Below are 11939 nucleotides of genomic sequence, written 5' to 3'. Positions count from 1 at the left end.
ATCCCTCCCGGAAACAGTGAGTGTTTCAATATACGCCGACGACATCTGCATCTGGACATCAGCGGTCACTCGTCTGCAGGTTCGCGCAAGGCTACAGCAAGCAGCAACACAGGCATCTGACTATCTTCAGACACAAGGCCTTACCATCTCAACAGAAAAATGTGCGTTAGTCGCTTTTACGCGAAAAGCGATGTCTGGTTATCCAGTATACATCAATGGCCAGCCTATCTGCTACAAGAAAAATCATCGGTTTTTGGGTGTCATCGTTGACCGGGACCTCTCTTGGAGCCCTCAGGTTGCCCACTTGAAGAAGAGGCTCACATCTATTGTTCACATCTTCAAGTTCATCGCCGGCAAAACATGGGGATCGTCAATAGGCTCCATGCTACAGTTATATCGAGCCCTTTTTATCGGATTTCTACGCTATAGTTCTCCCGTTCTTGCTAAAATATGCAAGTCATATCTTCGAGAACTTCAGAGCGTGCAAGCACAGGCACTGCGTGTTTGCCTAGGCCTTCCGCGGAGCGCCTCGACAGCAGGAACCATTATAATGGCTCAAGACCATCCTATCACGACTTACATCAGCACCGACTCGCTCAGGGCCCATGTTCGTCATATTTCACGGATTCAATCAAGCTTTCTTGCCTGTCTGCCAGAACGACGACCACAGGCATCCTTCTCCAACGAGGTCAGCAAGTATCGTGCCTTGTCAGGATTGGGGGCTCAATCCCATCGTCCGTGGTCCTTTGCCAAGATTGGAGTACGGCATGAATTCGGAGGTAGCTGGCCCATGCCGTCGTCCAACTTATTTACGCTGAGATCGTTGATGAAGTGAAGAACTGCTTCTCATCGAGAACGAGGAAAAGGGTTTATTTACAGAAATTAAATCAGTCTAACATGACTGCTTGAGAAAAAGAGTACCAGTCCAACATCACTGCATGAGAGAAGTGACTCAGCCTAACATGACTGCTCAAGAGAAGAGTCCTCAGCATTCGCACAACCACAGTTTTTATACACTCGATCCGCCGGTCCTACGACGCGGCGACTGTTCGTTTACTCATCACCAACGCGCCGCTGCTCTCCAGAACAGTTTACGTACACAAAGGCAACCGCGCTCTGATGCCCTACGACGGCGTTGGCGGGTGCCGTTCCGGGAACTATCGTTGCCGATCGAGGGTCGCTCGTTGTTCCGTGCCACTCCGAACCGTGAGAAGCACAAAAATACGTCGTTCCCGCGGCAGCTTGTCCATGCGTGTCAAATCAGCTCCGCGTTGGGGAACTCCGGAATCATTGTTCACGCACCGAACTAGTTCCGTCACAATGTCGAAGGGGCTGGAGGAAGGCGGCGGATTCCAGCGCAAAGGTCGCTTCTTTGAACGCCTCCCAGCTGCAGCGACGGAGAGGGAGAGGTGCGCGTCGTGTCGCCCTGTCGTAACTGTGTGGCAATCTTGTTTCGCAGCTCGCCATTCTTGACAGCCTCCCTACCATCGGGGTTTACACCATCAGCACGTTCAACCTCAGCTTTGTGGTGTTTAAAACAACCTCAAGTGCGGCTTACGGTTCCAGGAATAAGAAAGAAGACCGACCTACCTACCTTGGCCTTGAAGCAAGCAGCTCTGGATTGTTTGCACACTTCCTACTTTGACCGAGTCCACATATTCGCAACTTTCACGTACGGTGGCGCCGTCGTGCGGTGTCGGTCGGAAACAGTCGAAAGATTATACTCGCCGCTGGCTGCCTCCCGTTCGCGTAGCGTATTGGTGTTGTCTACGCTTTTCCTTCACTTTTGATTGATATTTTAACGCGTTCAGAGCTCCCGTGGGGTCCTGAAGGACACTTAACATGCTCAGAATGAGCAAACGTAGAAGTAACCGTATTTTCTGCGTGCCGCAATGGGTGTCGAGCGGTAGTTATGCGGTAGGTGATGTGAGCCTTCACTCATTCCCAGGAAGAAATTGATTATTGATCTGAGCCTTCGCTCATCAGGAAGAAATTGATTATTAAGCTGCGGATCGGCAAAGCTATCACAGAAGCGATGAAGGTTTTGCAGTGTGCACTTCATGTCAGAGGACTTTTTTTTGAGTACGACAGATGAGTGACGATTCCGGGCACTTGGAATCGCGAATAGACGCACCTCCATAAAGACGCAGGCATAGCACTACATTATGTGCAGGGAAAGAAATAATGCGCAATCTTAACTCAAATCTGTTGTAGGATGATTGATGCTTGCGTTCTCGCCACTCATGCCTTTGCGGCTACGTTGGAGCGCAAACATTCTCCATGAAGCCTTGTACCTCCTTCAAAATTTCTTGTTCTCGTTCATGCATTCGTGCTCTGCAACGTCGGCTTGACATTCCACCATTTTCGAACAGAGAGATGAGTTTCTCATTTGTGCATCGAAGCAAAGTGACGCAGGCGTAGAGGGACCTGGAATTCGTACCTCGTCTGCCAGTTCGATGCGCGGCTGCAACGAGTGCACAGGCGCGCATGACTGCACTCGTAAGGTAACAAATCCTAGTCCAACAAACGTTGAACTACTGTGCAGTGTTCGCGTAGCGAATCCTCAACTGATCTGCGTGTATAATATTTTGTAAAGATAACTGGAAGAATGAAGCGAGCATTGCCCTAGACCGGTAAATATCGGCTATGTATCGCTTGATATGTTTATAGGCAAGACGCGCGGTAGGACCACCGCAGGACTGTAGCTTGCACAGCACGCAAAAGTGGTCAGATATGGCTTTTGTTTACTTTTCGAGTTCAACATCCAGCTTTGTGAACACAGGCAGGGATAATTAGACAAGAAATTTTCGTACACAAAACGCTGGTTTAGGGCTGCTTTTCACGCCGTCGATGTAAAGGACTTCGGTCGCGCAACACCAGGAAGGTTTTTTTTCTCGACACGGCGGCTTATTCAAGCGGTCTAAGTAACAACATGCAGAGAGCACCACACCGCGTAAAAGCTCATGGTACCCTTTCAAAGAGGTCAGATTAACAGAATAGCTAATAGAAACCACGGATCACTTCTCTTAATAACACCGTCGCGGCAAAACTGAAACCACAGCTCGTGTGGTTTGCTTCGAAGCCGCAAAGTTTGTGTGCAAAGACCTTCAATAGTCACGGACGTCGACGTGCACGCTTTTATGCCGCAGCACACAAGATGACCAGCGTTTAGGACTTCCTCGCTTTCAAGCAGGATTCGAATCCTGCGTTCTGCTCGCCCAATGTGAGCCATTACGCAGGCTAACGACAGCGGGCGTGTAAATTGAAGAGATATTTCAACATGACGACGCGAAACAACATGTCACTGAGCAAGACGACCGCAGCACTGCACCGACTGCTCTAGTTCTTAATCTCTCGGACAGCCATGTTGGATTTAAAGTGGCGCCCCCTATAGGCCGTGAAAGTTGCGAATATACGGATGGCTCTTCCACCCAGACCAGCTCCACCGGGGCAGTGGTTATACCATCACGATCACTAAGCTTCCGATACAAGATTTCTCACTTGACAACATCGACCGGTTCGGAGCTTGTTGCCCTCCGAGGTGCCGTTGATTATATTAACAACCAACCGGCTAATCGGTGGGCAATATTCTGTGATTCAAAGGCGGCCTTACAATGTCTTCTGTCATCTCTTCGTCGCGGGTCCTGTGAACAACTCGTATGGGAGATACGAGAAATTCACCATCACATGATTGCGAAAGGGCACGACGTCGTGTTTCAGTGGCTGCCTGGCCATTGCGGTATCTCCGGCAACGACCTCGCTGACGACGCTGCTAAGAAAGCACACGAAGGAGCAACCCTTGTTTCTATACCTTTATCGCGTACTGACGCAGCCCAACACTTAGGCAAGCTAGCGCACCGTATGACATTGGAGAAGTGGCACACACCTGATTTCACTCACCATCGATTGCATTCCCTCGATCCATCTATGCAACTGCGGCTGTTACCAGGGCTTCCGCGTAATGAGGAAACAATGCTGTGCCGCTTACCCTTGGGCGTCGCATTCACGAATGCATATACGTTTTTGATTGGAATGGCTGATAGCGCCGAGTGCAATGCCTGCGGTGTCGAAGAAACTATAGACCATCTACTGTGCTACTGCCCATCATTTGAAAATGAAAGACAAGGTCTCTGCACAGCTCTCAACCAGTTAGACAGAAAACCGTTCACCTTGAACAAGATCTTGGGACCATGGCCTCGTATATCGCAGCTACAAAAGGCCACAAAAGCGCTGCTGCGATATTTGAAAGATATAGGATTGAGTCAGCGTCTGTAATCCGGACTGAGTGACTGAACGATATCCCCGGTGGACTTTCTCTTCTTTCTTTAATCTTTCCGTCCCAGTTTCCCTTTCCCCAGTGTAGAGTAGCCAAGCGGGCTCAGTCCTGGTTAACCTCCCTACCTTTCATTTATCATTTTCTCTCTCTCTCTCTCTCTCTCCATGTAGAAAACTGATTTTGCCTCCCATTTATAAACATTTTTCCGTGTTCCTACTTTCTTTTGTCCGTGTCTCTGTCATTTGTTTAATTCCTATTTTATTTCCTATTTCTTTGTTTCCTATCTTCTTCTCCTCTTCTCCTCTTGCCTTCTTCCGAAAGAGTAGGCAGGAGCTGTGCCCCCCTCGGTGGCAGTTGTCAGCTCCCTCCCTCCCTGTTTCCTTTGTGTACTTCTATGTTTCCATATCTAATAATAATAATAATAATAATAATAATAATAATAATAATAATAATAATAATAATAATAATAATAATAATAATAATAATAATAATAATAATAATAATAATAATAATGATAATAATAATAGCTTTGACGTTGTGCGAACTATGCGCAATCGTGGTGATATTCATTTTAACGTTTCATCTGTATTGTGTTTACTAGTTTGCTGAGCCAGTCAATGTTTGTAATATATTGTTCGGGTGAGCGAAGTAGAGCAGACGGCCTCAACCATAATATTAGTGTCCCACCTGGCACCAATTTATTTTAAAAAGGAGAGGTTGCTCCCTTGCTCTTATTATAACATAGGTCGGCCTTATAATTCAGACTGTGTTAACCGACATGACACTTCATGCTGAGGCACTGCAACACAATAAAATTACGAAGACATCGAGCAAAACAAGGTACATCATGAAATGCTAACAGCTTATTGTCATAACATTTAAAAAAAAATGGTACGTTTTCACACTCAAAGCTACAAGCCAGCTTCCTAAAACTTAAATAAGAGCAACAACCACGTGTCGAATGAAAAAAAGTTTACTAAAAAAATCTACAGGTAAACATACTGTCAGGCACGACACCTTGCGTTGCATTTACAATCATCTCTCTCTCTCTCTCTTTCTCCTGCAACTATCATTTCCTTATTGCATTAAAATTTTGCCGATTTTTAAAGATTACCTAGATAAGAGTGGAGGCTTTGAGCAGGGAGGAAGCATCGAAGATGAAGAGAAGTAGGGTGTGTGAGTCTGCGACCTTGCAAGCAACTTTGTTAACGCGCTTAGCGAAATGAACAGGCGAAATAAACTGCCGGAATGAGGTGTTAGCCAGTAGTAAAGGGCTGCCGGAAAGTTGAACTCGCAAGCCAGACGCCACTCCTAATCTGCGAGTTCGACACAAAGAGGTAGACGAAGGACAATTAAAAAAAAAAAGGTAACTGTACGGGAAACAGCTCTACTAACGTTTCAAGCGACCGAAGCCACGGGGCACTCAGTTCGCTGCGAAGTGGCGCTACGAGCAAATGCGAAAGCGCGCCCTTGCATTTTTAATGGCGTGTCACATGTGCGGCGCCCCTCGCGGGAACCGACGGAGCACAACAGACGCGCGAGTCCGATCAGGGTCGAGTATTAAAACGCCATTAATTATAAGCCAGGTCGTGGCGACGCCGCGGGAGGACGAGGGAGAGAGAGAAAAGAAGGAGGCGCTGCACGTCTGTTGTCCCGTTGAAGGAGAGAACGCCAGCGCGTCGTCCGTGCCACCCAGGATGGTAGCAGCCACGCGCGCATGCCTTGGCGCACGAACCATCAAAGCCTCATCAGTATAGACATCAACGTGAGGCCTATCGGGTGCGCTATGCTCGTCGGAGCGGGTGCGTTGCGATTTTCGGTGTCGAACGGCTCGTGCCTAATTTTTTTTTTTACGAATCGCGCTCGCGACGTTTGAGACTCGATGAACGTTAGAACGAACACACTCGTGTTCGGCGCTTACCTGGCTGCAGCACACCAGCCGGAATAGAAATTAAAGTCAACTGCTGACAAGTGTCTGAGGTGTACAGTAATGCGGACAAATGATCCAGTCTGCCATTACTTGCCTAAGGAAATTGTGCGTTTGTAGCGACATTCTCTTTATTAGAAAGTTGTTCAATTTATGACCCTGCGTGCCAAACATAACAGATTGGTTTCACTCAGGGCGCAATATGTTTAGCAGAAGTAAACGACAAAGCATGTGCGCAAATCCCACGCACCCATCATGTCTGTTCCGAAAGCGAATGATACAGCTGCTCCACACGAGGACCATTATTATAATCATCCTAGACTGTCAGTGTTTGCGGAACAAGTGCATTGACTTCCCATTTCACATGTTTCAACCAAATTTATCGTTTACATTTACAATCCGAAGCACGTTTCCCTGGATGGCGAACTAACTTGCTTCTTCGACTGAAAAGTAGTCCAAAACACACCCTTTGCCACACACCTCTACTTACACTGCTCACTTTCGTAAGACGAGTTCGTCGCAGTCGGGAGGCGGTACTGTTGCGAAATGTGGCAGCATGTGCGAATATCCGCACGGCCGGCCCAATTCGTCTCGGCGCTCCCGGCCTTGGGACCGCCGCCGGCGCGCGCGAGCGCCCCGTTTTGCCGCCGGAGGCGCGGCCCAAGATGTATGGATGATCAATGGGTCGTTCATCACATCGGAGCGGTTTTTGCAAATGAGGAGCGACGCGACGGCGGGCGCCTTCACTTGTGCGCAAGCGGGCGGCAGACATCCTTACTGGAGCGCCTGCCTCCGGAGTAGACGGGTCAGATGAACAGCCGAGCTGCCTCCGGCACGAGACACGGCCTCTGTATAGTTGCAAGCAGTACGTTGGAAAGTGAAGGCGTTGCTTGCTGGGGTAAAACTGCAAACATGTCTAAGCAGAGAGGCGACTTAGTTAGACCGGCGTCGTTTTTAGTATCGCTGATGTTCGAATTGGTAACTTCTCAAGTTACCAACCAGTTCTGGCTATTTCGGAAGCTCCTTGAGCTGGGACCCACGCTCAGTCGATCTGTCGGTCTGCTTCCCGGTCTCTCTTGCGAAATCGGACAGAACGTGCTACAGTACGTGTATTCACATTTATTAAATGACTACAAAACGCTTCTTGATGTTCAGGGTCTCTTTCCTTTTAGTCAGTTTGACTGAGGTAATCATGACGTGACTCATATGAGATGTAAACGAATGTGCTCGGTGTAAGCCCGTGGACTTTATTACGCCGATCTAAAATGGCAGCTAAATTTTTGCAAGTGACAGATGAATGTGAAAGCGCCTGGATATTTAGAGAAGTCTAAAGCATGTGCACAACGATAAACGTTTTACGCAGCAGGTGTCAATCTCCTTAGCTTTCTGGACTATTCACATCTTACTGCGTACTGGAGGCCAGCACAGCCGGCTCAGAAATGCCTGCCTGACTCATATGAAAGACACGTTTGAGAAGGAAAGTTCATAGTGACATTCTTACTGTACTAGTCCTTAGGCACCATCGTCCTGTAACACTGTGTAGGTAGCCTATTACACATCCAGCTGACGTAAGTATGTGCTACATCATGTCAACAAATGTATGTAGCAAGAGACCCGTGTGATTCATTTTGATTCGCTTAGAGAATGATGAAGTGCTTTGAAGGAGAAATGCAAACACGAAGACCAATGAGCACAGGTATAATTTCAGTAGCCAGTTCCGAGCAGTTAAACTTCAGAGGAAATTAACTGAAATTTTATTATTTCCAAATTATCACAGTTAATTGGAGGGGGTTGAAAAAAAAAGGAAAATAGAATAAATGGTCGCAGGGGTTCTCAACCAAGCGCACAGCAACTTTGACACCATCACAGAGAAATAAAGCGTGAAAATCGTATGCAGAAGCAAAATTATAAAGCAACCAGATAACCGATTAAAGGAAATTTACGAGACCGGTTTTGCACTACTTAATTCTAGACTACCAAAATCTACGATCTAGAACGTGCGCGAGAGAATAAGAGAAAGAAAGATATACCACAGAAAACGTAGCCCCTTGAAACTCCTTGAAACGTGTAGAAACGAATCGTTTTCCGTGAGACAACATGAGTGTTCAAATATGAAGCACAGAGTTAACGTTTCCGTTTATTTGTCAGGAAGTCGGCGCTATGCATAGTGCACGGAACTAAGAACGCATGAGTTAACGCGGCTACCTGCCGCACCAACGCCTCGGCGCTGCCGCCCAGACCGCGCTAGCCTCCGCCACCGCCGGGTGACGGCTGCACGCCACGAAGAGGACAGCGGGTTCATAGTTGACGAGGTGGTTGGCTGGCGCCCGGACGGGATAACGGATGCCCCCTTTGGGGGAACTAGGCGCCAGGTGTCGCGCGAAGCCTCTGTTTCCACGGAGCTGTCTGACGCAGCGCTTACCCAAAGTGAACTTCTTAAACTGCATTTTAGAAGGAAAGTCCTCATGACAAAAGTTGCCTCTCCAAGGCGTGGAAAGAATATACCACGCCGTGTCGTTAAGACTTTCGAGACTTCAACCAAGGTAAAAGAAAAAGAAAATATATTATTGAGTTTAGTGGCGCGCAAGAGACTGCGTTGTATATCTTTGCTTTTGGAGTGGCGTAATACGAAAACATTTGTTTTTTCGTCTTCTAAGTACTGAAACTACACAGTGAAAATTTAGGATCTCAACAGCGATGAATTAATTTTGTCACAGGGGCAACTCACGGCCTGAGGAAAAAAAAATCCTGATGCATTTATGTTGATGGGACTGCGGTAATACCTAAAGAAAGGAAATCTAACCAAATAAAAAGAAGAGAGGGAGGAGCCTAAGTTAATACAACAGTAGGAATCGCGGAACAGAATGAAAGAAAACTAACCATATACGCAAAGGAAACTGGTACGTCGTTACAGGTCCCTAAACTATTGTAACAAGTAAACAGGTATCATGCCACGACTTTATGAGCCACTTATAGACATCCAGGACTAAAAAAATACCTATTTTACATCTCCAGCTGGTGTTCCACCCTTCTCCTGCATTGGAAACGGTAGTCGCTATCATGGCGGGGACTGCGGTATATACGTTGACAACGAGCATTAATTCTTATCAGCTAAGTATCTTACTGACAGAACATCTTCAAAGGCATCGACATACTCGCCATCGTACCAGATTCATAAATGGCCGGTTGGCATCGCAGAGGCACCACTGGAATCCCACATAAGATAAAATAACTGTAATCAGAAAAATGGGCGCCAATAACAATATTCGGTTCTAATAGGTTTGCCTCTTGAAGAAGGAAAGTTAATAGTGCTTCAGAGTTAGAAGTCTGCAATTGTGCCCGTAACGCTGTGTTATGTGGTAATTCCTCAAGATGAAGAACGGAGAAACAATATGGTAACGATATATCTCTCGACACAACATATTTCTTTTGATGCCCACTCACCAAGTGCCATTTCGATCCCTGTGCAAACAAAGCACACGCGAGTCACATCTGCTATTGGCCGACATCTCGACGATATAGCATAGGCACACATTTCTTGAGGGATACTAGCCAGCGAGAAGCAAAACAAGTTAAGAAGTATTCAGAGCACCAGGGAGACTCTATAAAAAAGGAAAAAGAAAAGAACGTGCCAAGTTCTTCTAAGAGCCGCGTTGTGTAGCCACCAGCAGCCACCTGCTGCCAATGGCCCCTGAAGCCGAGTAAAAACTAAAAAAAAGAACGTTAAGAAAAAAGCAACGAACGTAGAAGACGCGAAGGAAGAAGCAGGAGAGCTGCCAAGTAATCTCGTTAAACACGGCGCCCGGCATCTCACGTCAATTGGCCAACGCAGAGAAAGAGAGAGATTGGGGGAGGCGGCACAGCACCCGAAGGCTCCAGTGGAACCACGCCGAGATTTCAGATCGCCCGTACTACCCTACTCCCACAGATGAGGTCAGAAAATTTCCCGGCTGCGGCTGCTTTAACCCTCTCCCCGATGACCGAACATGTTCCTTCTCTTTCGCTAACCGCTGTTGCACGTTGATCTCCCACGTCCACCAGCTGCGCCGCCATCCCCTATTTATTACTACTTTCTTTAGCTTCCTGTAGTCTAGCTCTTAGTGTCGCTTAGCCCTCTTGCTGCTTCCAAATTATTTTCAACTTTTCTTCTTCGCACCTCGTCCTACTTTTGCTATCCTTTATTTTTTTGTGAGTTCCAGTAAAAGACGGACAAGTTGGAAGCTCTTTGACTTTATTATCGGCTAGAGCATTTTGGGTTCACGAACCTCGTCTTCAAGTAGAGAGAGAGAGTAGAAAGGGGAAAGGCAGGAAGGTTAACCAGATGGGTAGATCCGGTTTGCTACCCTACGCTGGGGAGAGAGGGGAGGGGCAGGTAAAGTGAAAGCAAACTAGAGATAAAGAAAGCAAGGGGCATAGACGTGCAATCACAGTCAAATATTGTCACCGCGTACCGTTCCCACACAGCACAGTAGCACTTGCAGCCCTGTAAACATCTGTTCGGGCTACAGCCGCTTGTCCAATTCTGTTGCCCTTAATATGCGAAACAGTGCCCTCGTCACCCTCCGCTGAGATAGCTTGTGATGTCGGCATCTTAAAATGAGTTCCTCTGTTGGAGGTCGTTGGTCGAATTGCGCTATCGCGATTTCGAGCGATGGTCTCTGTAAATTGTAGCGAGTCGTCTTCCAGTAGCGTAAAATTATCATGCTCAGAGTGTGGCCTGGAAATTATATTACGAGTGCGAATACGGTAGCTTCACAGCGAAGCTGTACGTGGCTGGTTTCCAGCGGGTCGATGTCCGTACACCAAAAATCGGGGGCCGATTCCGAAGAAAGTGCAGCACAGGGCCGACCCGCGGCGGAGGTGAAGTACGCTTCAAGCATTCAAGCACTCCACCAACTTGCAAAAATAAGTTTATTATATTGGGTCCAAATAGAACCCGTATCAGATATTAGGCTGATAAGAACAGGTACTATACTTTGACCCGTGTTCGTCATGTCTACCTTCATACCACCCTCTTTTTGTCGGTGTTCCAAGCGCTTGCGTATCTACTTTCCTTCCGCTCTGCCCTGGTGGCGGTCAGGTCGAAAGGTTACGGGTGTCTAGTTTCTTCCGGCTCCTCGAGGTGGTGGTCCCGTCATCCACGCGAAAGTATGTCAAAATCACGGTAAATGATTACGTGCCTATGTTCAAAATTCTGTGTCACCTCTGTGTCGTAGTCAAAACACCTCCACTGGTCATCCGCCTTCACAAAGTGGAATGGCTGGCAATTTTTTTTTAGAATATGAACTTCGTCATTGTCGAATATTCGATTTGTTAGAACATCGTGTTTAATGCATTTGCTACAGCGTGCGGTCCACTGAATGCTTGTCTCGAGGAAGCAACACGTGAATTATTATAACCCCATTATAAAAGGTGAGAATGTTCACTCGTTGATGGACCTCACAATTGAGCGTACGTGAAGTTATTTCCAGCTGCAAACCGAGTGCAGTTATTCCTCAATATGGAAGAATATTCAGTATTCAAGTCAACACTCGAAGATAATTTTTCAGGACGTTCTTATTCGATTAGAAAATTTAGCCTTCCAACATGTAACATGTAAGGTGTATCTCACAGGCGTACCTGTGAGATACACCTTACTTCATTTTTATTTCGCGGGTTTACGCGTCTTTATAGTGAACGGTGGGCATTATTCACATTCGTACTAGTAAAGGTACCCCCCTCCCTCCTTTGCATAGA

The 11939-nt window shown here is 47.1% G+C and overlaps 1 non-coding gene across 1 annotated transcript; it reads right to left on the bottom strand.

Annotated features, from left to right (window-relative positions):
- Positions 1-11009: 11009 nt before the first annotated feature.
- Positions 11010-11197, bottom strand: LOC135898821 (U2 spliceosomal RNA). Its single transcript, XR_010563416.1, has one exon. It is a non-coding gene; the product is annotated as a U2 spliceosomal RNA (small nuclear RNA).
- Positions 11198-11939: the final 742 nt, after the last annotated feature.

The sequence above is a fragment of the Dermacentor albipictus genome, chromosome 3 (assembly GCF_038994185.2).
Source record: "Dermacentor albipictus isolate Rhodes 1998 colony chromosome 3, USDA_Dalb.pri_finalv2, whole genome shotgun sequence".
Lineage (NCBI taxonomy): Eukaryota > Metazoa > Arthropoda > Arachnida > Ixodida > Ixodidae > Dermacentor > Dermacentor albipictus.
This window is presented reverse-complemented; position numbering and strand designations above follow the sequence as displayed.